Consider the following 26,964-nt stretch of genomic DNA (forward strand, 5'->3'; position numbering starts at 1 on the left):
TTGCTATGAAAGTATTGTGGTAAAAATGTGCATGGTTCTGTTTTTGACATTGGTGGAATACTTGTTCTCCGATGCATTTTGGCTGATCAAGCACAATGTGAAAAACCTGGAAGCTTGATTGCTTGCTTATAATTTAGTCTCCTCAGAAAGCATGAGACTCTCCTAGAGATCATCGTGGCCATCTGTGGCCTTCCAACAGGGCCACGGTGGAAACCATCTGGGGAGAGTGAAGAGCGTGTTCTGGCTTAAAGACTCTATCGAAAAGGTCTTTGCTAAAACAAAACCCCTTTCTTTGATGCCCCTTAATCCCTTTATCTTTCTCTAGGCTTCCTTGTCATATTTTCTGTGACAGCTCTCAGGGGACCAAGGCCAGCAGAATTTTCTATGCCCTGGGAATATCTATCCCCATCAGTAATTCAGACAGTAGGAAGGAGAACTTGTCGTGTGTGTCCTGGGGCATGCTTCAACTGTGCATTCGGTGTTGACTAGTTTCTTTGCCATGAAGAATGGAATTAGGGGTGCATGGATCATACAGTCTAATGATAAAACTTGGGAGTTATATCAGGCTTTACAATTTCCAGAGCACTTTTACATCTATCACCTCACTTTATTCTCGCAACCATCTGTTAAGGAAGGCAGGATGGGTGTTTTTATTTCTGTTTCACAGAGGAGGAAACAGAAGCTCAGAGAGGTTAAATGGCTTGCCCAAGGTCATCCAGGTATAAGGCAGAGCTGTAACACTCACTTGCATTTCCAGGCTCCTGGCACACCCCTCCCCCACCCCATCACACCAAGCTGCTCTCTACAGTGGAATTGTTCGGGGCAACAAGAAAATGCAATTCTAGCCAGGCTGCTTCCACAAAGCTGGTGAAGAATCGAAGATCGGGTGCTGGAGATTTCAGGGCAAGAGTGGAGGAGTCCTCGTCCCTGTGCTGCCAACTGCCCCCTTCCCAAGGCACCTACCCAAGGCACACCATCATCTGAGTGCTTGACTGGCACTGCTTGCTGAAACTGCTATTTAAGAGATGTGAAAAAGATGCAGAGTACAGAGGAAGCTTATAAAAATACTTTCACGATTGTAGGGTACTTTGGGAAGAAAAGGGTTCACGATATAGCGCTTATTTCATTTAGGAAAGCAAAATTGAAAAGAGAATTTGTATATCGTTGTCAAGTCAAAACCCAGAACTTATCCTCTCCTTGGAGTGTAAGAGGAGGTGGAAAGGATGAAGACGGAGGTCATGGAAATGATACCAGGGGCCTGTGGGGTGAATTTCCTGCTTTCCCAGACCATGAGGGTCAGGAGTGGGTGTGGAGGAGGCTCTGGGAGACTTCTTTTGTCAATATCAGGGGTTACTGCTTGACCAAAGTATATCTATAAAGCATTTTGCTAGCCTGATGGAAAACACTAGCTAATCACTAAAATAATCTGTTAATCTGTTGAGTGCTGGGGTCCCTTTCCTGATGAATAGAGACTTCGAAATATACTGCTTAATCAATGATGACAACTGGGCTAATTTTCAGTTGCAGCTGATAATTTACTGAGAGTGGAGCTGTAATGTCCCACTTATAAGCCATAGTTGGAACAAAAGGCACCTGCCTGGTGTTATTTCAGAAAGAGTTCCTACCCGCAAAATCCATTTGTGAATTCCAAAGCAGCTTGCTTTCACGGTACGTTCTGAAATACTGGTCTTTCCACCAGATACCTAATTATTTCTAAGGTCCAGCCTGAGTGCCATTTGAAGGCAGCAATGTTTGCCTTTGCTTTCCAAGGTTGGTTTTGCAAGACTAGCCCTTCAGTTCTCATTAGAGCCAGTGCTTCTTGATCTTGGCTGCACATGAAAATTGCTTGGTGAGCTTTTAAAAATTGCTGATGCCCAGGCTCCACCCCAAGATGTTCAGATTTAATTGGTTGAAGTTGAGCCCAGGCACTGGTATTTTTAATAAGTGCCCCAGATGATTGTAGTGTGCAGCCAGGGATGAGAACCATTGTGTTAAAGCATCTCAACTGGAGGAGCTCCTATATAGGAAGCCCGTCTCAGGTACGTGTAACTGAGAATCCTGGTTAGCATAACTTTCCATTCTCCTTTTGTTTTGCTTTGTTTCAGTGACAGAAACTTTATCCACTAATCAGTAATTATTTTATTTATTTAAAAGTTCAATCACATTTAAGGGCTAAATTGAAATATATACCATCTCCTAGAAATAATTTGTTCCACAATTTAATCCCGTGTTTCTCAAAGTGTATTATTTTTGATCATTCATATCAGAATATGGGGTGCTTGTTAACATGCAGGTTCCTGGGCCCAATTCCAGACCTACTGAGTGGAGCACTCTGGGTGGAAGCCCAGGAATCTGCATTGTGCTGCATTGTGGCAGTTGTTCCATGGACTCTTTGTGAGGGTCAACAGCAATAATTAACTGTTTTTTAAAAAAATTTATTTAATCTATTTACTTTTGGCTGTGTTGGGTCTTCGTTGCTGTGCGCGGGCTTTCTCTAGTTGCGGCGAGCAGGGGCTACTCTGCGTTCCAGTGCGCGGGCTTCTCGTTGCGGTGGCTTCTCTTGTTGCAGAGCACGGGCTCTAGGCGCGCGGGCTTCAGTAGTTGTGGCACGCAGGCTCAGTAGTTGTGGCTCGCGGGCTCTAGGGCGCAGGCTCAATAGTTGTGGCGCACGGGCTTAGTTGCTCCGCGGCATGTGGGATCTTCCCGGACCAGGGCTCGAACCCGTGTCCCCTGCATTGGCAGGCGGATTCTTAACCACTGCGCCACCAGGGAAGCCCCTACTTAACTGGTTTTAATTAATATTAACACTGTTTGTCCTGAGGGCATTAGTGAACCTTAGTACTTATAATGTTTTGTTTTTGTTTTTGTTTTTTTCCAATTGCAAGGCTTCTAGCCCTATAGGCCTCCATCACTTCTCTGTCAGAACTGTAAACTATTTTCCTGTATAGGCTGTTTGCTAATGAGAGGGACTGCCTGATTTAATCTTTCTGGCATTCCTAACCAGCTAAAAGGTCCCTATCTTTCATCAATTCTGTCACAAAGCAGAAAAAGAAAAATGAAGTAGCAGCATGATGTCACTGGTCTGCTTAAAAACCCCATGATTGTCTATTTCCAATTAGCAGTTTCCCTGCCGGCTGGCCTCTAAGTCTTTCCAAGCTTGCCCTGGTATCAGGTATCCAGCTACTTAGTGTTTGTTGATTTATTTGCATCAAATAGTCCCATAATAACTATCTCTCACAGGATCAAACACTTCTGCTTTTGGGCACAGTTTTCTCTCAAGAGTTCGGGGTTACAAAGCCAAGCTCTACCCATGATGTTGAAAACCGATTTTAGAGAATACAATGTAATTGTAAAGTAGCTGTAAAAGGGTTTCTCCACGCTGATGAAATCTTGCAGATTCCTGCTTTGCTGTTGTCCTTCTCCTGGTTCTGGTCTTCCTAATAGCAAACAGATTCTGGGTGGGTGCCTTACTCATATTTCTATCCTCATACTTTTCTAAAATCAAGCTGCCTTGTATCCAATTCCCAGTTACACTGAAGAATTAATGTGATAATATCTGAATCAAAGAGTCAAACTGAGTACATGCTAAGAGACTCTATTCCCATATCAAACATACAGAAATGCCAGAAAAAAAAATTATTCAAAGTCAAATTAAGAGGAGCCAAGCAGAAATCTTGAAAACGAGAAGCAGAGTCATTGACCTAAAAAGCTCAGTAGATGGGTTATGGGATAGTTTAGACACAGATAAAGAGAGAGAATTAATATTTGGAGGATAGAACCGACATAGTTTTCCTTGTGTACAGAGAGATCAAGAGATAGAAATATGACAGAAATTAGGAGACACTTCAACTTATATCGAATAGGAACTCTGTAAACAAAGAATATGACAATGATGGAAAACCAAGATTCAAAGAAGCAATGGCCAAGTCTTTTCTGAATATGAGGATATAACATTTTAGAAAGAAAAAGTCAGAATGCCAAGGATTTAAAAAGAAAAAAAATCCTTCAGTAGATTTCAATTGTGGTAGAATGGCAGAGTATAAAATTGTAATATCCACCACAGTTACCTACAAGGCAGCGGCCATCAGACTGACAGAAGACTTCTCATCAGTAGATGTCTTCTTGCGGAAGACAATGGCTATTACTCTGGAACACTCTACCTCAGAATTTCATATCCAGCTGTTAAGAACTAAACTAAGCCTATTCAATCACTGCTTTATTCTTTTGATAGCGTTTGGTGGCTTCCAGAGATTAGTGGTGAGTGAGGTCCACTTCTGTACAATCTTGCCACCAAATAGGGTATTATAATGAAAGCAAGTCTCAGATGGAATTCTGTCCCACTCCCAAACATTTGTGGCGAGCAGGTACAAATAACAGTCATACCTGTTCTTATAAGGTCAAGGAAATTCTAGTTTGGCATCCTTTAGGCATTTCTGCCAATGCTTTGCATAAAATATGTCATGGAGGCAGATGTGACATTATTCTAGAAGAAGGATATTCTTGTTGGATCAAATGACAGAGTCCCCATTAAATGGTGGAACACAGATCAAAACGGAGAAGGTGCTGGTCTGGCCCAGTTCTATACCCTGTTTACACAGGAACAGAGGAGGCGTCTATGCGATATTTCTAACCATTCCACGTAGCTTGACCACCAATTATTTCAACAATGAAAAATATTTCTATAAAATTATCATAATTAACATGCTCTCTCTGTGGTTTTGGATAGCAGTCTTTACAAGGCTTGCAGAAGCTGCCTCTGGGGAGTCTTGAATGCAACCTTTTAAAATTCAAATTCTCACTAACCACTCTTAGAGTGTTTATTATTGATTAGGGTACTTCCAGTCTTAACCAACTGTGACCATAGATTAAAACTAGCATACATTCATAGATACATGTCATGCTATCTCTGCTGAAACATTTAAAAGTAAATTATAGATTGTATAGCATCAGCCAAATAATATTTTTAAGAATGAGGGCAAAATAAGGACATTTTTAAGCATAAAAGAACTTGGAGAGTTTACCACTTACTGATAGAAAGAATTAATAAAGAATGTCCTAAAGCAGGAATGCAGGTAAACCCAGAAGGAAGGTATGGGATGCAAAAGCAAAGCAATTTATGTACTTGTTTAAAAGCAAGTACAATTTTGTAACTAAAATTCTGGTCGTAAAAACAACAAAGGTTTGAGACTGGGTAAGTTTGGGAAGGAAGTTAAAGCAAGCAAAGATTTGGGAGGTGGAATGCAGATATCAAATAACTCTAGATTTAGTTGCAAAAATATGTATTTTAAAATCTCAAGGGTGACCACTGTAAGATATAAAGTGAAATCTGGAGTGGAAAAGTAAAGGATTCTGAGTGTAAAATTGTAGGAAAAATGGACTGAGTATCTGCTAAACTCGTGGTAGTAATTTTCTGGGGGTAAAGGTTGGGGAGTGAGACTAAAGATGAGGGGGATGAGGCTTGTGAAAAAAGAGACAGCAAACAAAATGATTAATTCTGCATGGGGGGAATACAGACTTTAAAATATGACTTGCTATTTTTTGTATTGTTTACGAAACTAAGCCTTAAAACAAGAAAGGTACACGTTGCAGCTTTGAATCAACTTAGGTGTAACCGATGGGAGGCAACCAAAGGCTTGGGGGCAAGGACCCAAGGTTTTAATCATTGTATTAAGCTCATAGTAGGTGCTCAATTAATGCATATAGGTACAGATTTGACTCTAAATGCTCACCCATTTGATTCCTCGGAATTTCAACCCCCCTGAACAACTTTCTTTCTCAGAAGGTCCAAGTTTGCTCTTGTCACTCTCTGCTGTTGCCTTTCTTGATCTGCCCTTCCTGGGGTCCCTGCCCCAGCACACCCCAAAGTGATTAGAGCTCTTTTTAGCTCATCTCAGAATATCAGGGCTTCAAGTGTTTTCAAATGGTTCATGCCCGCAGAAACTTATAACCCCCTGTATTGAGGACTGTAGAACAAATTCCTGGGAAGATTTGAGGAATGCATCCTCAAAACCGTTCCTCTCCAGTGCTGATCTATGCCTGAGGCAAGGGGTGAGCTCCCTGCCTTTCTAGGTGTTTATGGCAGCCCTCATCTCCCTCTGTAAAAGTGTTGTCATCCTGGTGTTCTAGGGCACTGACCAGGGTTCCCAAAATGCCTTTCTCTGTGACTCCAACAGAACCTTCACTAGTGGAGGAAGAATTTTCTACCGCTTAGGGTATCCCACAAAGAAATGAGATACGGCAGTGAGTGAGCTTCAGGTAGCTGTAGGTGGTCAAGCTGGATGGCCACCTGCGGGAGACGGGGTTAGGCTGGAAGTTTCCTTCTAGCTCTGAATTCAAAGATTCTGGGATCATTGGTGCTAATCCCTAGAATCAGGTTTACCCCTAGAAAACATGTTTGTATGTTAATAGATCTCTAATCAACAAATGCATGCCTCATGCAAAGAAGAAACTCTGTTGGTAGTGATTCGGATCCTTGTACCACAAAACTGACCAGGGACTCCTCTGATGGAAAGCTATTTGCTTTGCAGTTAGCAAAGGGAATGAAATCTTTCTGAACTTTTCGTTGAGCTATCCAGAAATTAAATTTATTCCACTGTTCCTTGAAATTTAAAGTCACATGGCATCCATCTAGTATTTATTACATGCCACCTTGCTTTATGAACTATTTTTAGGTGTCCAGATTTTGTCTCAATTCACTTAAAAACTTCTAGAGGGAGGAACTGTGTCTTATGCTTGGTATCATCCACAGTGTCTAGCAGATTTTTCTACACACATATGTGCTCAATGATCATTCATTGACTCATTGGCAAGAGCCAATATAGAACTTGATAGAAATGGTCAAGGTTAGGCTCATTTTAAAGATGATAGTCAATGTGACTCTTCAACAAGAGCTCTGCTTTTATCTGTCAGTGTTTCTCTGCTCCTGTGTCTCCACAGTCCACTTCTGTCATCTCCTGTATCACAGAATTGTATACATGCGCCCATGCAAAGTACAAAATGGGATGATATTCAAGAATGAATTGTGGTAAAGCATCCCTAAATCAACCAAGAAGGCAAACACAACACAGAAGGAAAAATCAGAAGAAAATTAAATATTCAAAGTAATGCCCCCCAAAGCAGACCCTAAGACAAGGACTTGAGTACACATAGTTTATCTGGGAGGTCACCCCAGCTGAAGTAGAACACTGGGGAGGTGACAAGGGAGGAAAGGAGGGGGTGGGTGAAAGCCAGTCACCACTGAAGGTACCTGGAGCTCAGTCTTGAAGGAGAATGTGGGAGACAGCATAGGACTTCCCTGGAGTTATCCCCAAGGGGGGCAAGGGAGTTGGTCTTGAGTCACCAATGCCCATCCACACTGGTTCAGCCTACTTCAGGGGCATTAACTTGCTGGTTCTCCCAACTTCTCTGGGCGCCAGCTGAGCATGCTCCCAAGCTCAAAGGAAGACCCTCTTCAGTCAGACAGACACGGGTTCCCAGTGAGCAGTGTTTGTCGCGTTGCAAGGAGTACAGCTGAGGGGGCGGGGCAGGCTCCAGCAGGGTCCCCTGCAGGTGTGCGTGCCAGGCTGCCCCAGGAAGTGCTAGTGTGAAGGCGGGGGAGACCCCTGTGGTCTTAGCCCACCATCCACCGCTCCTTGAATACTTGTTTGTCCCTGTCTAACAATTCCCAACCTCAGCAAATCAGCCTTGGCTCAGAGTCCAGCTGCCTGTGCTGCTCCTTTCCTGAGTCAGGGCCTCCGGCTGTGCACCTGAGCTCAGCACACCGAGATGGCTGAGAGGAGATACTGAAAGGAACGCTGTGTGCTCTGACTGGTTGTCACCTCTGCTGAAGTGGTATTCGAGGAGGTACGGTGCCCACAGGCATTTGCATGTTAACAGATGACTCTCAGTCCCAGAAAAGTCTACAGGATTCAGGAGAGTGTATCTTTAAGACGAGATCTGGGTACCTTGAGTCCAGGGGGTGGGAAAGCGTTTGTGGCAGGGGCTGAAGGGACATCACACACAAGCAGGTGGCCCTGGCTTGAGCCCCTCCCTGGTCCTCCTGACCATAGCCGCCATCTTCTCAGAGCAGGACACTTTAGGAAACTCTGTTCTCAGACGACGGAGGTGCAAGAGTCCCTGTCCCAGTGGCCCCTCCCCTGTCCCATCAACACTGCCACCCCTCTTCTGTGGGGAGGAGGCTTCTGGGAGGAGCTAGGCTGGGTAGGAGCCATACAGCCTAAAGGGTCTCAGAGTACTTGGGTTTGCAGCCCTGTCCTGCTCCTTACCAGCTGTTGGACTCTGGGTAAATTAACTTAAGCTCATGCTATCTCAGTCTCCACATCTGTGAAATGGGGATAATAATGGTGCTTACTTCATAGGATTTCTGTGAGAATAAAATAAGTTATTTTATGAGGAGGGCTAAGAACTGCTAAGATTTCCTGGCACAGTATGTGCTTGTCAAATATATAGAATAGTAGTGTGGAGTGAATGCCAGGGGCATGGGGGCTCTAAGCAGCAGAGGAATCCGATAGAAGGGGCTCAAACTGTACTCTGCTACCTACAGGCTCTGTGTCCTTGGATGAGTTGTCTAGCCTCTTAAATCTCAGTTTCTCAATTGTAAAATGGAGAGTATAATACCTGTACCAGGTAGTTGTGAGAATTAAAGGAGATAAGGGACCTAAAACATTTAGCACAGTGTTTGTCATACATAATAATCTTTCAATAAATGTTATGTTTGTAGTAAAATGTCTCACTGAAGATATGTTGTATTTTCATGAGAGATGAAATCCCTGGGGTGAAACTCAGGAGGTAGCTTTGTCCTTTTTGGGGTGGGGATGGGCAGGAGAGGAGAGAAGATGGAGTTGGCACTGGGAAGGGAGAGGCAAGGGGGAGGTGGGGGAGGGAACAGGGAAGGACATGGAAGGGGAGCTGGCGGAGTAGCTGAGGGCTCAGCTCCCTGAAGACAGTCAGGACAGCCCTCCTTGATTGTTAGGAGATCCACTGGATTTCAAAGCTGAAACAACAGCAACAACAACAACAACAACAACTCACCTTGCCCTTGGAGGGCATAGATAACAGGGAACTGAAAGGGTCAGAGGGTTCTAGCCACATGAACTAATTCTGATAAAGAGCTCCTGAGAACTTTGATGTCTGGGGAACGGGTGGAAAGGGAAGGCAGAATATTAGCTAAGAAGTGCTGTCCTGGGAACCCACATTGGGGTGGGCATCCTTTGCTGAACTTGACATTGAAGTCCACTGTCCCCTTTCAGGGGACCAAGGGTATTGGATCAGCACATGGTGGATGGGCATCTCAGGCTGTGGACAATCAGAGTTTAACAGCTGCTCTGGTGGCAGCAAGAAGCCAGGGCAGGAGGGGGCCACCTGGAGATCAGGGCTCTCCTTGCCCAGCGTGGAAGGCAGACTGGCCATTACTTGGAGGGTATAGTTAGAAAAAATACTGGACTTATTGCTATATGGTAGGTGGGTGATTGAGCCAGTTTTGTATTTATTTCAGAAAAGAGACTGAGAGAGGCAGTGAGAGAGACGGACAGAGAGAGGGAGAGGGAGCGAGAGAGAGCTGTTTCCTGTTAGTGGAGTAGGTCTTTCTTCTTATGTCTTTTGTAGTAAAAATGGGGGAGTTCTTTACTGCTGCCAGAGTTGCCTCTTCCCATGGGCCTTAAGTCAGGAAAGGTGACTGTTCTGTGACAAGAGTCTAGGAGCTGCACCCCTCCTCACACGGGATACCCACAACAGGAACTTGTTTGAGTTTCTATTACTTCTCCCATGTAATTATCACAACAACCCTGAGAATCGATATTTCTGTCCATTTTACAGATGAGAAAACTGAAGCCTAGAGAGGTCTTGGAATTTGCTCCAGGTCTTAGGGGAGGTGGTTCTGTCTGATCTAAAATTCCACATTGCTTCCACTACCCCATTCTCCACCCTGCAAGATCGCTGTCTTTGTGTGGCATGCTTCTAACATTGGGATTGAATACAGTGGTAGTTCTATCACATGAATTAATTTTTCTTTATTGCTGTGAGTCTAGGCTTATTTAAGTCCATAAATAATACATAAATTAGTATGTTGAGCTGATTCCCACCTTTTTCAACAGGGCTTCAGTTCTTCCCGAGATCAATAAAGCTTAAAAGAAAAGAAAAAGCCAGCTCAGCTTGTGTGTGGATCCTGGACCCTGCTCTAATACAGACCCCTTCCCTAGAGTTTCGGAAGCCATGCTTGACAGCTCAGCTTTCTTGTCACTAATGAGCTGGGATGTGATTGTGCATTCAAAATCTAATAAGGACTAAGCCAGTGCACTTGGATCCATACCACTGATTAAACATAGTTGAAAAGAAATTTCTTTTTGAGAGGATGTGTAAGAAGAGAGGCAGAGAGAGGTGTGTGAGGTTTCTTGTGTGTGCAATGCTCCCTCTGAACCATGGCTGTGCCAGGGGCTGCCCAACTTTCCACAGGGGACAGCAAAATTCAAATCACGTAGATGAAATAAAAGAAAAAAAATAACCAAATACCAGGGGGGGAAGGGTGAGGGAGAGGGATAGATTGGGAGTCTGGGATTGACATGTACACACTGCTGTTATTAAAATAGATAACCAACAAGGACCTACTGTATAGCACAGGCAACTCTGCTCAATACTGTATAATAACCTAAGTGGGAAAAGAATTTGAAAAAGAATAGATACATTTATATGTATAACTGAATCACTTTGCTGTACTCCCGAAACTAACGCAACATTGTTAATCAACTATACTCCAATATAAAATAAAAATTTTTTTAAATTAAAAAAGAAAGGACTGGAAAAAAAATAACCAAAGAAGAAAAGAGCAACAATTCCACACAATGAGAAAAAACAACAACTTAACCTGACCCACTGGCTTAATTCATCATGTGGAAGAAACTACCCACTAAGAACCCAGAGATACTGCCAATCCAGATGGCGCTTGGTGCAAAGTAGGAAAAGGCACCCTCTCTAGGCACACGCAGCTCTACGTGGGCTGAATTTCAGGTCCACTTACCTCTCAACCAGGCCCCCTCGTGCAGGGAACCCCCCTCATAGCTGTGCACGGGGCCCTGAGGGTCCACAGGTAACCATGTCATATTTCCAGCCTTTCCTTTTGTCAGGTTTTCATTTTCTTAAAGGTTCAGTAGGTACTTTTTTTTTTTAGGACTATGAGGCTGCGGCCTCTGACATGGTATATAGATAAAAGATACCACAGGGATAAGAGCTAGAGAAAGCTTTAACGAGAAGAGCTTAGACCATTTTCAAAGCACCTCCGTGGTGCACGGAGGGGCCCCAGAGCTGGCTGACCTCTGGGTGACACGCCACAGGTGACACACCACGGGTGACTCGCCATGGCAGTGGACTCTTGCTCATTCTAAGGCCTCACTCTGATGAGCTGGGCAATCGGAGGACTGTTTGAACAGACCAAAGAAAAATATCAAAAGGCAAGTTGGAGCTAGGGAGGAAATGAATAGCCCATGATCTCCAAGGGAGATTACAGAGGTAATGACAAAGCAGTCAGGTTTTAAAAGGAGCTGTTATTCCAAGAAAGGTAATTTTGTTCAACTTTTTTTTTTTTAAATGAAAAAGAGGATGAAGAGATCCGCACCAGCTAAATCATCAATGTCAGATAAAAGATAAATCCTTCATTAGGAAACATTTCTCTGCGTGTCCTTTTGACATTGAAGAATATATTTGATGTAAGGATCTGGGGCTTTATCAAAACTGTAATATGCTAAAATAAACAAAACCATGGCGTGTTGTTGTATTGGAGAGGAACAGCTGTAAAAAACTGGAAGAGAAATTTCAAGATTAATAGTGTGTTTTCCCTATAGGAGCTTTGTTCTTTTTAATCATTTTTTAAGATTCGTACTTCTGAATGTTTGCACATTCGGCAAACACAGGCTTGGATAACGAGAGTTATCCAAGTTGATCCCCTAGAGATTCAGGTACAAATTCCCAACCAGAGTCTTGCACTGCCTGCAAAGCTTGGTTTCCTAAATAGGTCTCTTGCCCCAGACCACTGCTGAGACCTTGCTTCTGTCTTTGGAGGGTCCATTGACTTCCCACCATTCCTCCCGCCTCCTTCCCAATCCCCCCACTCCACACAGCTGCCTGCAGGCTCAGGGTGTCCTTCATTCTGGGACCAATGACGAGGGATCAAAGAAACCCAAGAAGATGCAATTGGCCACTAGTCCTGCTGGCACCTGTTTTCTCTACCAGCATCTCCATTGCTCACAGTATATGCTCCCGTAGAGATCATATTCAGCTTCTGCCGGGCCCACTGAAGCCTGTGTGTCTTCCCTGTCCCTCTCTGTGTGTCTCTTTCTGTCTTTGTGTCTATCTGTCTCTCTCTGTGTCTCTGTCTCTGCCTCTGTATGTCTGTCTCTCTGCCTCTATATATCTCTGGAGAGAGACATGTATAGACATTTGTTTATATATTTATATACATAAAAATATGTATTTATACAGACGTTCTATAGAGACATTTCTCTGGTGCTCTGGCACTACCCCTGGGCCTTGCCCAGATCCCTGGTACTGGAACCATCCCCCAGCTGCCGTGAGCATTCCCTGCTAACTAACAGCTCCCAGCTGCTCCTTTCTCTAGAGCATTATCCAAGGCCGTTAGGACAGCAGATCCTCCCATCCCAGGGGAGGCCCATAGCCAGAGCCCTCCAGGCCAAGGCTAGACTTTTCTTGCGGTCATATCCTTTCTCAGCACCTTCCTCTTTTCTGTACTGCTTCACTTGCTCCCTCATAGATTTTTCTTGAAGCGCACTCCCTCAATAAACCATGTGTGCCTGAATCTGTGTTTCAGGCTCTGCTTTTCGGGAACATGACTTAGTCAGAAACTCAGTTTACTTCTTTGTGAAGTAGGAAGCTGGGTTAATGAGCTCTGAGGTCCCTTCCCACGCTGATAACCCTTGGTTATTTTCCTGTGCATTGTCTCACTTCTATTTCACAAACAGACAAGGCTTAGAAGAAAACTAGCGATAAAACTGGAATGGCTGTGTTTCTGTGTAGCTTACAAGATAATTGACATAAGCTAAGGGATGTCTTAGCCAATTAGATTACAGCATTTACTTTGGTTGCCTCTGGCAATAGGATTTGGAGAAGTTCCGGGGGTGTCCACCATGGAGTGTTTTCGTCAGCATGGGTACTGTGTGCACATGAAGTTCTTGACTTGCTGAGCCATGCAGACATTTCAGGGTACAAGTTCCTGGAATGTGGACTTAGGCAGTCACTGATATCCGCCTGACTTGGTGCCTGGCGACAGCTAGGCAGACATTTGAAAGTCTCATGTAGTCTTCACACGAGCAATCTGTAAATCATTCAGAGAAATAGGCAGGCTGTGTTCCAAATTATTTGTATCTAGAAAATGTTAGTTGCACATGATTGTATTATCAGCTATTTTCAGTCTTGGCCTGGGTCATGGAAAAACTGAAGATGAATTAGATCATCCAAGTTATTAACACAAACAACCCTGCAAAAGAAAAGATCTTCCCCCAAATTAAAATTCTTACAACATTGTTCCTCCAGTGTGACTGTTCTAACCATACAGTGTCTCCCTTTTTTGTCCTTAAAAGTTAACAGCATCTGGAGACTTCCCTGGTGGTCCAGTGGGTAAGACTCCATGCTCCCAATGCAGGGGTCCTGGGTTCAATCCCTGGTCGGGAAACTAGGTTCTGTATGTGTGCCGTAGCTAAGAAGCCCTCATGCTGCAACTAAAAGATCCCGCATGCCACAACCAAAACCCAGCACAGGCAAAATAAATAAATAAATATTTTAAAAAAAGAAGTTAACATCTGCCAGAAATTTATCACATGACCATTGTCAGGTAGCCATGAGCTACTTTCATTTAGGGAACCTCATTAAACTTATCTATTGGACATATGTTTTTTGGCCTGGAACTAAAGACCTGACTGCTCTCTTGTCTACTGACTTGACCTTATTAGCATAACAGGGCACTCAGTGCTCATGTGGCTGAACAGTCTGAGTCATCAATGGGAGATAATAATTATTACCCAAAGGTTCAATGAGAGTTGCTTAGGGAACACTTAGAAGGTGCTTGCAACACCTCCAGTAGGGCTCCAAGCCAGTTCACAGTGTCCCCTGAAACACACACACCTAGCCGGGATTATGGCAACATTGAATTCAGAAGTAAGTGGTTCTCTGGAGCTTCTTGCTCCAGATCTGAATACAGTCTGAGGCAGAGACCTCCTTGGGAGATTGTTTTGCTTTGCTCTGTACTTTGAGCTCTTATGGACGACTATGGTGGAAGGGGAAGGACTGTGAAGAATAAATACTTCCTTAAGGGCTTTATGCTAATAGCACTGCCTTTTGCCAGAGGGAGCAAAGGAGTAGACTGCAGGCTCCTTTTACCCTTTGCTATGTGCCCGCTGAGTTCCTTTTCCTAATATCCAGAACCATCTGTCTCCTAGGGTCCAGGACAGTTGGTCTGGAAGGGTTCAGTGGAGCTAGGCCCTGGAGGCAGAAGACCAGGCTCTAAAGATGAGTGTGAGCTTGGCCAAGTCAGCGTGCTTCCCAGGACATAGATTTCCTCATCTGAAACAGAAGAGATTGAGGGAAAATGTCCCTTTGAATCAGAAAATTGTGTCATTTTAGACAAGGTCAAGCTCTGGAACCCAAGACCAACTTCCTTATTGATGAATGAAGAAACAGAGCCCAGTCGCTTCTCCCAAGTTCCAAATCTGTGCTGAGAGTCACTCGGCAGTGCAGCCAACATGCCCATCACTACTTACTGAGCACCTACCAGGCTTGGTGTCCCTGGCCAGGCTACCCACCCTCAGCTTTGACGATGTTGGCAACCCAGAGTCAGTTTCAGGACTTAGTTTGAAGGTCAACTTTGGGGCTCTCTGGACAGTTCCTGGCACCTGATTTGCATGCATTCCTTGTGTCCAGTGTGGGTGGAGTCGGGGTGTAAAGGGAAATTAAAAATTTTTAGAGTTCCAAGTTCCTCGTAAACCTGAGTAAAGGGTAAGGGGTTCGATACTGCAATACTCAGTTGGATTGGGGTGGCGATGTGTACAGGTACCCCGGGACGCTTGGCACTGGGCCTGTGCCCTGCTCAGATCACAGTGTGATGGAGATGGGGAGGACTGAGGAGTGTGACACCAGGTTGCCAAAAGAAGGGTGTTCGGTGTTCCTCAGCATACTTCCTAGCGACACTCTCTTTAAACGGCTGTAGACCACTTCCTTAAAGGAGTTTGGTGACCTCTCGGCAGAGACACTAGTGTGAGTTGTCTTTCAGAGATGAGCTGAAAGAATACTTAATTGGCTTACCCGGATGGAGTTAGAACACAGGGACCCAAGGGAGAACCTTTCCAAAGCACTTGCTGAGCATCCCTTTGGAGTATGGGGGTGTGGAGAGAGGAGAGAAAAATAGACAAACAGAAACCCAGAGACGGAGTTTGAGGAGACCTTCCTAAGTGAAGCTGTCCATCATCCCTTGGTAAATGTGTCCCTTTAAGAGAGAAAGAGGCCAGCTCCTCGTTGAGGTCTGCACACCTCTGGGGGAAAATAGAATTTTCTACCAATAAACCTAGGAATTTGAAGATTCCTAAATTCTAAGTGGGGAAGTGAATTCATAGTCAAACCCTTGAACTGAAACTTGAGTCTGAATCAGGGTGAGTGGGGTGAGGAGTGAGAATGGCCTGGATGTCTCACCTGAAAAAATGAGTTGTGGAAAAGAGCTTGAATCATCCAGCCCCGCCTCTCTTCCACCAGAGAAACCTCTCACCTGACAGCTCAGACAGATAAGCATACAGCTTCTGTTTCAATTCTTCCACTGAAAGGAAACTTACTCATCATACCTCTTAACAATGATAGACTTGAATATTCCATTGTGGGACAGCCTTAATTGTTAAAAACTGCTTCCTTTTGTGAAATTAAGTAAGTATCCCCTTGGTCATAGTTTTGTTCTCTAGATCTAAATGTTCAAATGTACTGACTTTCAACATACTGTCATTCAAATTCCTGAAAAGGCCAATAGCTCTCAGCGGCCGCTTTTACTCTTCCCCCACCAAGTGGCTGACTATCTTCAGTTCATTCAATGGTCAATTATATATTACACAACTCTAGACCCCTTCCTGTTTCGCTTGATGTCCTCTGGTTTGTCAGTGTGAGCCGTGGGCTGTCTCCTTTCTTTTCTCTGCAATCCAGGCGGGTCATAACACTGAACTTTCCTGTGTGTGGAGTCTGGGAGTCTTCTGAGCCTCTCTGAAAGATTTTCTGGTGTGGTCTGGCTTGCTCTGCGCCTAGCGACAATCTGTGGCTGCTCAAAGGCAAGGGGCTTTGCCCACGTGGGAATGCTGAGGTCTGGGGAGTTGGATGTTCCCAACAAATATGGGAAAAAGGAGGTTGGTAAAGACTTGCCGGTTCTCTTTGAGGATCTGCCCACTCCCCAGATCTCATTTTCTCCCAGATTATGGTCCCCTAAAGCCCAAGGTTATAGCACAAAACTAACTTTGGTCCTAAAGAAGTGTGGATAATGATCTGACATCCCTTACCTCTAACCATCCATCCATCCATCCATCCACCCACCCACACATGTAATCTTTTATCAACATGTATTGAGCACTGACTATATCAGGCCATTTACTAGGCATGGTGATAGCACCCGTGGGATGTTGGTTTGTGCCAACTAACCTCTCTTCTCTTCCTGAGCCCCACTTCTCTGAGTAGCCAGAGACCCAAAGAAGACTTAAGAATATCCAAGAAGATTAAGACAGTGCCTCAAGAAGGTCACAATCTAAAATAGGTTTAAACTGAATATTTCCAGTTGGGGGACAAAAAGAGTTTCCCAATTAAGGGCACATTAGAATCTCAGGCGGTGGGGTGGGAATGGGGGTAGGAAAATTGGAGACAGGGAGAAGTAGCAAGCTGAGTTCAAAAAGGATATGCTTAGATCACCATTACGCCTTCTATGTAATTGAAGTTGATATACTTAATTTACTTGACATTTATACAACTCTAAAAGAGGATGAGAGGTTTTCATATTTATTACAATGCGGCATGGATTTTTAAAAATGCCAAGAGCCCCTGGCTTAGAGCAGATTTGGAAGGGCGGCCTCTTCCCTTACTATGTTTTCTCCCTTCCTCATGAGATGGATGAGGATGGATGAGGATGGATGAGTAGCTGTTTTTACTCTCACTGCTCGTGGCTTAGTTCACTGATTCCAATGAATCGGGAAGCTTTTCTTGGCATATCCTGTAGTTCAACTTCTGGGACCTTCTCTCCTTCGGGTCTCTGTGCTGCTCAGAGGTGGGACTCTTACAGTGGAAGAGAAGAGAGGTTAGTCAGCAGGGGCCTGCATCTCCCTCCCCCCGCCGGTGCCCTCTGTCCACTGTCTGACCACTCTGCAGACCACTTTCTTCAGGATATCCTCACATTCTTGCTGCTTCTGTTGCCTGGGAACGCCCAGGGCTCTTTGGCCACCCCATCTCTTTCCCACAGGGGAAGTGAGTCCAGGCAGATTACACCCCGCACCCCAAACCACCGAGCTGAGATCCCCGAGGACCGCGCCTAGGGACGCAGAACACCCGGCAGTAATGCAACTCATAGAGGGCAGGACACTTTTTTTTTTTAAATTGAAGAATAGTTGATTTACAATGTTGTGTTAGTTTCAGGTGTATAGCAAAGTGATTCAGTTTATATCTTTTTCAGATTCTTTTCCATTATAGTTTATTATAAAATATTGAATTGGGCAGGACATTTCTTTTTTTTAACATCTTTATTGGAGTATAATTGCTTTACAATAGTGTGTTAGTTTCTGCTTTATAACAAAGTGAATCAGTTATACATACACATATGTTCCCGTATATCTTCCCTCTTGCATCTCCCTCCCTCCCACCCTCCCTATCCCACCCCTCTAGGTGGTCACAAAGAACCGAGCTGATCTCCCTGTGCTATGTGGCTGCTTCCCACTAGCTATCTATTTTATGTTTGGTAGTGTATATATGTCCATGCCACTCTCTCACTTTGTCCCAGCTTACCCTTCCCCCTCCCCGTGTCCTCCAGTCCATTCTCTATGTCTGCGTCTTTATTCCTGTCCTGCCCCTAGGTTCTTCAGAACCATTTTTTTGTTTTGTTTTTTTTAGATTCCATATATATGTGTTAGCATACGGTATTTGTTTTTCTCTTTCTGACTTACTTCACTCCGTATGACAGACTCTAGGTCCATCCACCTCACTACAAATAACTCAATTTTGTTTCTTTTTATGGCTGAGTAATATTCCATTGTATATATGTGCCACATCTTCTTTATCCATTCATCTGTCGATGGACACTTAGGTTGCTTCCATGTCCTGGCTATTGTAAAGAGAGCTGCAATGAACATTGTGGTACATGATTCCTTTTGAATTATGGTTTTCTCAGGGTATATGCCCAGTAGTGGGATTGCTGGGTCATATGGTAGTTCTATTTTTGGTCTTGTAAGGGACCTCCATACTGTTCTTGTGGCTGTATCAATTTACATTCCCACCAAGAGTGTAAGAGGGTTCCCTTTTCTTCACACCCTCTCCAGCATCTATTGTTTGTAGACTTTTTGATGATGGCCATTCTGACTAGTGTGAGGTGATACCTCATTGTAGTTTTGATTTGCATTTCTCTAATGATTAGTGATGTTGAGCATCCTTTCATGTGTTTGTTGGCCGTCTGTCTATCTTCTTTGGAGAAATATCTGTTTACATCTTCAGCCAGGATATTTCTTAACAGCAGGCGGGGAAACATGACAGGGTTTGCATCATCTCATCCAACTGCCTTGCCTGGCTGCTGGAGTTGGAGAGAGCACAGCCCTACGCCTGTGTTCTCATGCCTATTCCAGAATGTGCTCTTTCTTCTGGGCAATAGTTTCTAGGTCAAATGGCCCAAAGATTTATCTTACTCTAGGTCCTGGGGGACATTGTTCCTTTAGCCAAGCACCTGTCAGTTCTAGGTGGGGTTTGCATGTGGCCAGGAAGACAGGGTTCAGTTGGGCTCAGCTGAGAGCTGGGTACATGGTAGGTACTCAATAAAATTTGGTTGAATGGAAGGCTGATGGGGCTAGACACAGGGATGGCGGTCTTTGCCAGGTAGAATTCTTGAATTCTGGAAATGGTTTTCATGGAGGGGAACATTTCCTTGTGTTTTTTTTTTTTTTTTTTTTTGCGGTACGCGGGCCTCTCACTGCTGTGGCCGCTCCCATTGCGGAGCACCGGCTCCGGACGCGCAGGCTCAGCGGCCATGGCTCATGGACCTAGCCGCTCCGCGGCATGTGGGATCTTCCTGGACTGGGGCATGAACCCGTGTCCCCTGCATCAGCAGGCAGACTCTCAACCACTGCGCCACCAGGGGAGCCCCTTTCCTTGTGTTTTGAAAGTGATGACCTGGTACAGATCTTTTACCCACTCAGTTACCCACAGAGAAGCTGGGGTGGGTCATGTGGATTAGGAAGTCTGGAGCTGAGAAGGAAAACCTATCCTGCAAACTGGGATTGCAGAGGGGCAGCGGGGTCTGCCCAGTTTGGGAGGCCCTGAGAAGGGGGTGGGCTGCCTCAGAGACACAGTCCATTAAAACGCCATCAGTCTCAGTCAGTAGGAGCAGGGCTGGCCGCACAGTTTGCAGGGCCTAGTTAAAAATGAAAATGCAAGTCCTCTTGTTCGAAACTTATTAAGAATCTCAAGGTGATGACAGCGGGGCACTAAACAAAACACAAACTCTTCGAAGTGCAGGGCCCTGTGTGGCCACTGCATCACATACCTGTGAAGCCTCCAGAGTAGGAGTCATTGCCAGTCCCTATTGCAAAAGCAGCTGAGTCTGCTCCCCTGTGATGCATCCCTTTTCTCTCGCTCCTTGGCCCATCCACATTAAGCCCGCTTTACTCTGGTTCTGGATCCACTATGTTTGTTCCGTCTTATTCCCTTGCTCAGTTGTTAGCTGCCTATGAGTCTGAGGGTCTCCACAGCTATTAATGCTGTTGCCATTTATCAGGGTCACCATGCCCCTGGCAGAAGTGCTTTGTATACATTATCTCTACCTGTTCAGAAACACTTGGTGGTTAAGTATTGTTACCCCCTTTAATAGGGACACAAAATGACTTGGCCAAGGCCACAGAATTTATAAATGACAGAACCAAGATCAGGACAACTTCAAAAACCCACGCTCTTTCCTCTTAGCACCTGGTCTTTGAGGGCACAATTGTGTCTTGTTGATTTTTGTGTCATCCGCAGGGCCTTGTACATTGCAGGCCCTCCATATTATGCTTTTTTTTGAGTGCCAGGCTGTGTGGTAGGAGAAGCAGTCACACGTGGACCCAGGGAGAATTAGGGGTCTCAACTCCAGGTATTGCTCTGCTTTCCACACCATGGTGCCATCCTGTTCAGGTCTGAGGGCAGTGGGAGAGAGGTGGCTGCCTTACGCTGGGGATTTCTGGCTTCCGGGCTCCATTGGTGTTAGGGCTTCCCTGACTCAGGCCTGATTTGCACATCTTCCTGCCTCTCATAGGCCCAGAGCTCATTCCAGCCGAGTGCATCATTTTCCCGGGTCATCTGCCTAAACCTTATCTCTCCTCTGGCCAGGGATGTGGGCTGATAATGTAGAAGTTAAGCAACTTCCCCTCGTTTCCCAAAGACTCGGCCAGTGCGGGTCTGGAACAGCCACTCTTTGCTCCCTTCCCCCGAGCTTCACCCTGACCGCTCTCAACCTTCCAGAGAGCCGTCCAAGCAGAAGCCTTCCCAAGCAGAAAGCAAACCCAGTCTCTATTGTTTTTCCAGGAAAGAGAGAAAAGAGTGAACGAACACATGAGCAAGGAGGTTTTCAGTGATACTGTGATTCCACTCCCCACCCTTGCGAGTATTCTAGGTGAGGCCATTTTGCACATGGTTGAGGCCTCATCTTATGTTTAATCGGAGCATTTCCCATTGGGGAGCCTGCAGGAAATTGGAATGGCGGGTTTGGCCAACACTGTAGAATTCACATAAAATAAAGCCTCATTGCCCTCCTGCTTTCTAAAGCAAGACTCACACGGCACCCTTCACTGTGCTTGACACTCATACCCCACCATGGACAGGTAGTGTGGCCTGAGCCTTTGCTTTGGGACATTGTTGTCAACCTCCATTGCCCACCCGCCCCAGGCCCTGCAGCCCGGATACCTCGTTAGATCTGGCTCTTCATGACTTTGATCTGATTGTTGCCCTGCCTGAGTTCCCACTAGTCTCTGAGTTTGCCCACTAATTTAAAAGTCCCCGGTTTACCCTCTCATCTTGTTTTCCTCTGGATGGGATTAGGTTAGTGACTTTGTGCAGCTTGGGATCTCACTTAGCTGAGTTCTTTCCCCCCTGGCTTATAATGAAGAATAAGTTGAGGGGACTCATAGGGATATTCTGCTGATTCTTACTGTTTGGGGAAAAGGGGGTTGTGTTGGCAAACCTTATTTGGAAACAGTCACTTCTGTGTCTGGAATATTCAGCAGGACAGGTTTTTACATAAGTAATGTGGACAATTGATTGTATGTGCCTGCTGGGCCATAGGGGATTTCCTCTTTGGAATCACAGTTTAAGCGATGAGATTCCGAGAACACTGTGCTAACTGGAGTTTCCGTTTGGAAGATCCTGTTCTCTTGAGTCCTTCTGTGTGAGCTGGTTCAGGTTTTGTGCTGTTTTGCTCATCTCTGTTCCCAGATTTAGTAGCAGCAGAGGAAGACAAAAACCTCCTCCTCTGATGTTTATTTGACTATTGGGGCTAATGGTTCATTTGCTGAAAGGGCCTCTAAGACAGTGCTTGGTGTGTGCGGGGTGAATATGAGTGTTTTTGTGTGGACATGGATATACACTTGCTTCTGTGTGTTAGAGAATTAGATGTGAGCACAAAACTGAAAATAAAGACAGGAACATTTTGTAAAGAACATTTCCCTTTTTTTTCCCCTTTTCCCGCCTTTCAGCTGTAATTACACCTTCTATTTACCGCTTGCCGCGAATCAGTTACACACGTCCGTGCAAACTGTTACATCGTCATGTTTATCTTTTGATATATAATTGTGGTTGATAGGCACAAGGCATGATGAGATTTTAGGAGGAAGAAGGAAGCTGGAATCTGAGATCACAGTTCTCTGTAAATGTCTGACCCGGGAAAGAGGGTTCTAACTCCCGCGGACAATGCCTCAAAACGCAGGCTGGCATTTGCGGGCCATTAGAAAAGCCATTTCCCCAGAACAGGGAGGATGAGGAGAAGGTGGTAAAGGACTGCCTGAGGCTGTGCCACCAGAGTCTGCTGATGAAAACTGTGCATACCTGAAAGAGCGAATCACCCTCATTGTTCAGTGATTGCACTGGATTTTGCAATTAAGCCCAACAGGGAGAACATACCTGCCTGAGGTCGGGAGCAGTGCTGGGCTTGTGGGCTTGTGAGCTGAGAGCATATATTTTTCAAGCTCTGGAGCTCTGTGCCTGCCCTGACGTAGCTTCCATGTGACAGATCTCCGTATTGGTGATCCCTTTTTAGCTCTACTTTAGGCAGAGAAGAAGCAGATTTTACCTTGGGAGCGAGTGGAGGAGAGAAAGGGGTGGTGGCTCAGGTAGTAAATCCCAGCCCTTTCTTTTTTTTTTTTTAAATTAATTTATTTATTTTGGGCTGTGTTGGGTCTTTGTTGCTGTGCATGGGCTTTCTCTAGTTGCAGAGAGCGGGGGTTACTCTTCGTTGTGGTGTGTGGGCTTCTCATTGCGGTGGCTTCTCTTGTTGCAGAGCACGGGCTGTAGGCACGAGGGCTCAGTAGTTGTGGCTCGCGGGCTCTAGAGTGCAGGCTCAGTAGTTGTGGCTCACAGGCTCTAGAGTGCAGGCTCAGTAGTTGTGGTGCACGGGCTTAGTTGCTCCGCGGCATGTGGGATCTTCCCGGACCAGGGCTCGAACCCGTGTCCCCTGCATTGGCGGACGGATTCTTAACCACCAAGGAAGCCCCCAGCCCCTTCTTTTTTGTTTCCACATCTGGGAGGTATTTGTCCTACTCCTCAGGCTACGCTTAGGGGGGATTTAAACCGTCCAAGCTGGTCCAAAGAGCAGCTCTCAGAAAGCCTTAGAAATTTCCAATTCAATTAGAATTTACTCAGTGCTAAACAGACAGGGGTGCTGGGGTGTCTCCTTTTTAGGGAGGCTTGGCTTCCAAAGACAGTGTGGAGGGTGAAAATTGCACATAGTCAAATTTATGCCTGAGGTTCCCTTAACTGACCTGCAAATACGCTTCAAGATGTTCAGACCAGGCAAGGCTGGGAAAGTGGCCCCGTCGGAGGGACAGGCTTGTGTCACCCTCTCCTCTAGAGCTTACTTTGGGGCCTGTGCTCCCTGATAGAAGGAAGGGAGGACTTGTAGTGTTGAAATTGTTCTCCCCAGCCTCATCCAGCCGGGTGGGCATTCTTTAATTTTCTTAAATTAAATCCATGTGAGCATTGGTAGGCACTGGTATGAGCACTTTTCATACATTAACTCTTTCAGTGCTCACAGGTTCATTGCACCAATGAGTGGTCCAAAAATATGCATTTGCCTGTGTGGAAGAAAAGAGAAGTGAAAAGAGAGAGAGAGAGAGAGAGAACATGGGTCTTAGTAGCCCCAGGTTGAGCTCAGGTACCCTCTCGTTGCACTGTGACACGTTTACAGGGCCTCTAGTTAATAATAATAGCTAATATATTGTGCTGAAAAATAATAGCTACTATATTGCTAGGCACTGGTATGAGCACTTTTCATATATTAACTCTTTCAATGCTCACAATATCTCTATAAGGAGGAACTTAATTATCCCATTTTATAGATGAGGAAACAAACTCTTAGGGCCCATTCACAGTTTTGTCCCTGCAGTAGCTTAAGATGAAGATGAGCGCAGGAGCATGTGGGCAGAGCCGCTGAGAGGAGCTGGAACTTTTGTTCTTTCATGCGGAGCAATGGGGGTGCTGCAGTGGGAAGACCTGCCCTCTTGTGCTCAGTGATGCATCCAGGTTCAGCTGCCTTGTGCTCTGCCCCCAGGCTTTTGCGCGGGCTATTGATTCTCTCTCCTCCTTTTGCAATGGGGACTTTTAGTCATGCCTCCCTGGCTCAGGGAGCTGGATTAGGGTCCTACGACCTGCCCCTCCCCCCAGCCCCCACTCACTCTGCTGGCCCTCTGACCCCATTCCAGGGCTCTTCAGGACAGGAATGCTGGCTTCCTCACTGTTGTGTCCATAGCCTTCAGCGCGATGCTGGGCTCACGGTACTCAGTCAGTGTTTGCCGAATGGGTGTCCAGTAAGTGCAGAGCTACAGGGCATCACTTCCTATCCAGTTTCTAAAATACAGGCTCCTCCCACTTAGCACCAGTAATCTGCTTCAAAAAGTCAGATGCTCTGCACAAAAATGCTAACCAGAGCCTATTTCCTATTATTTGACGTGGGAAAAATTACATGGCATTACATATCAATTCTAAATCCCCATGCAATTTCCTAAAACATAACTGAAACATAGTAAAACACCTGCATGGAACTAAAAGACTCTCCTATTAAGATGTAAAATGCTTAAAACATTCCTTGCTAATCCCAGACTACTAACGTGGTTGTTGACAGGCAACTTCTCTGTGTGCAGTAAGATTTCCTCCTCCAATGTCATGGCTTTCCTCTCCTCTCCAAGTTTTTCTTCAACACTTTCTCAAATTTGGGAGGACTTGTATAACACTAAGCAAAAATCAGGGCAGGTCACCCAAGTCTTGTGGAAATACATTCAAGGCAAGGACACAACAGGCAGAGAATGGCTCACACTGAGTATGAAGTCTTACCAATTGAATTTGGGACATTACTTAAGGCTTTCACTACACATTGTTTTTTGGAAAATGATGCATTGAGTTTTGGGGATGTAAATATAATTTTTTTTCTAAAATTCATACATTGTATGAAAAGTATTTGATCAGAGCCAGTGCCTACCTGCTTTGCTTCTTTCCTTTTCTCCTCCCTCCTTCTTTCTTTCTAAGTAATTTATTTTATAAAAATTTGTTTTTGACCTATGAAGGGGTCCAGAATATACCACTGTGGCATAAGGATCATTTTGAGCTGAAGGCATTTGAAAATCAACACATGCGGGAAGAGGCTTTCTCTGCACTCTCCGTATATGCTAAAAAGCAGAGACTTCCAAAAAAAGTCAAATGTTATCAATCCCCCTTTAAGGGAGGCTTCCCATACCAGGTGTAAGAGCAACTCCTGTTATTAGAGATGAGAAGTCAGTGCTGGATGCATAAACAGACCTTAGTAAAGCAAACCTTATGTTCCATTAGTTGCCACATGTATTTCTCAGTATTTATTGTCTCTTGGAATCCTAAGCCCCTGCTCTTAGTAAGATGCATGTAAACTCCAAATTCTAACCACTTCTTTGAGCCACTTTCTTTGTAAGCACCCATATAGGAAAGTGAATAAACTTGTCTTTTCTCTTAGTGATCAGTCTTGTGTTAGTTTAATTTGCAGTCTCCCTAATACTGAACTTAAGAGGTAGAGGAAAAGTTTTTCCTTCTTGATACTAAGAAATGTTCTATTTGGAAATTGTAAATCAGGGATAATCCTGCAGTGTGTGCCTTTATTTTCAAACTTTAAAAAGGTCCACATACGCCTGAGAAGGACAGAGCGCTGTCTTTTCTGAAGTTTGCCTGAATAGTGATGCCTACATGGTTTACCTGTTAGTCCTCTAGGGGCCCTAGACCTGCACTAACTCGGAGGCCATGGCCTTGAAGTGGGGTCGAATCCCACTTGAGAAATCTTCCTGCATGACTCTTGGCTCCTGGCCATCCCTCCATCTCTGGTCTATGGAGATGCCCCAAATTCTTACCTCATCAGTTTGATTAGGACACCAAAGCCTTTGTTATAGAAGCAAATATCTTATGATAGCAGAGACACTAACATTGGTTTTCCCCTTCTTTCAATTGGTAATAGAACCCCTGAATTTTTACTGGGAATAGAATGAAGACTACATTGACCAAGCTCCCTTGCAGATGTGGCCATAGGACTAGTTCTCACCAATGGAAGGCGAATGGAAATGATGTGCATCACTGCTGGGGTGGTGATATCGTTTGGAAGCCGGGAGGTCAACAAAGATTCCCACCTTTCTCATATAAACACTTCTGCTTGAGATGGGCCCTGTGCAAACTACCAAGAGCTCAAAGTTGCACAGCTCACTTTTAGTGAAACAAGGACATGTTCAGCCCAGTGTATGGGAAGAAGTAGGTACTCAACAAATACATACATATTGAGTGAATGAACAAATAAATAAATGACTGGACTGCATAGAGATCTAAGTGTTCATGCTGAAAGGTGGTCATTCTTCATTATTCAGGATAGACAGCTTATGGGCCAAAGATGGTCTTAGTTCAGCTTTCAGTGCCCCCCCCTCCGCCCCCCACTACTGATGTCACCTGCACCTCTCCATCACCTGTCTGAGATCTCTCTAATCTGTCTTGGTAGCACTCTCCTTACTTTGCGTGCCCACCCTACCTCCTCATAATGTTAGAGCGGCCCATCAAGGAACAGGGTTGAAACCAAGGCATGCTATTTTGTGGAATTTGCCAACCTGCTGTATATTATAGCCAGTTTCTTTCTTTTAAAACTTTATCCCTGGACCCAAGCATGGATTATCAAACAAAGGAACAGAAACTCATTTCTTGTGTAGCAAAAGGAGCACAATGTCTTGGCGGGGGCTAACAGCCTTTTCCCACACAAGATAAAGTCGGCAGGGCCCATTTCCAGGGCCAGTTACCAAGAAGTGAGGGAGTTTTCAGATGTTAATTTCCTTATGTCGGCTGGCTGAACTTTGCTCTTGATAGAATCAGGCCTTAGGGTGAACCAAACCTCCAGCACAGTGGTTGCAGCCATCCAGGGAGAGAGATAAGCCTGATGCTCATTAAAGGAGGCCCTCTGAGCTGCTCGCCTACATCCTTAGCGCTTTGCCCTTGGATTTTTATCTTTTTGTTTGGAAA

This window comes from Mesoplodon bidens (genome assembly GCF_964165515.1).
Source record: "Mesoplodon bidens genome assembly, chromosome: 4".
Classification (NCBI taxonomy): domain Eukaryota; kingdom Metazoa; phylum Chordata; class Mammalia; order Artiodactyla; family Ziphiidae; genus Mesoplodon; species Mesoplodon bidens.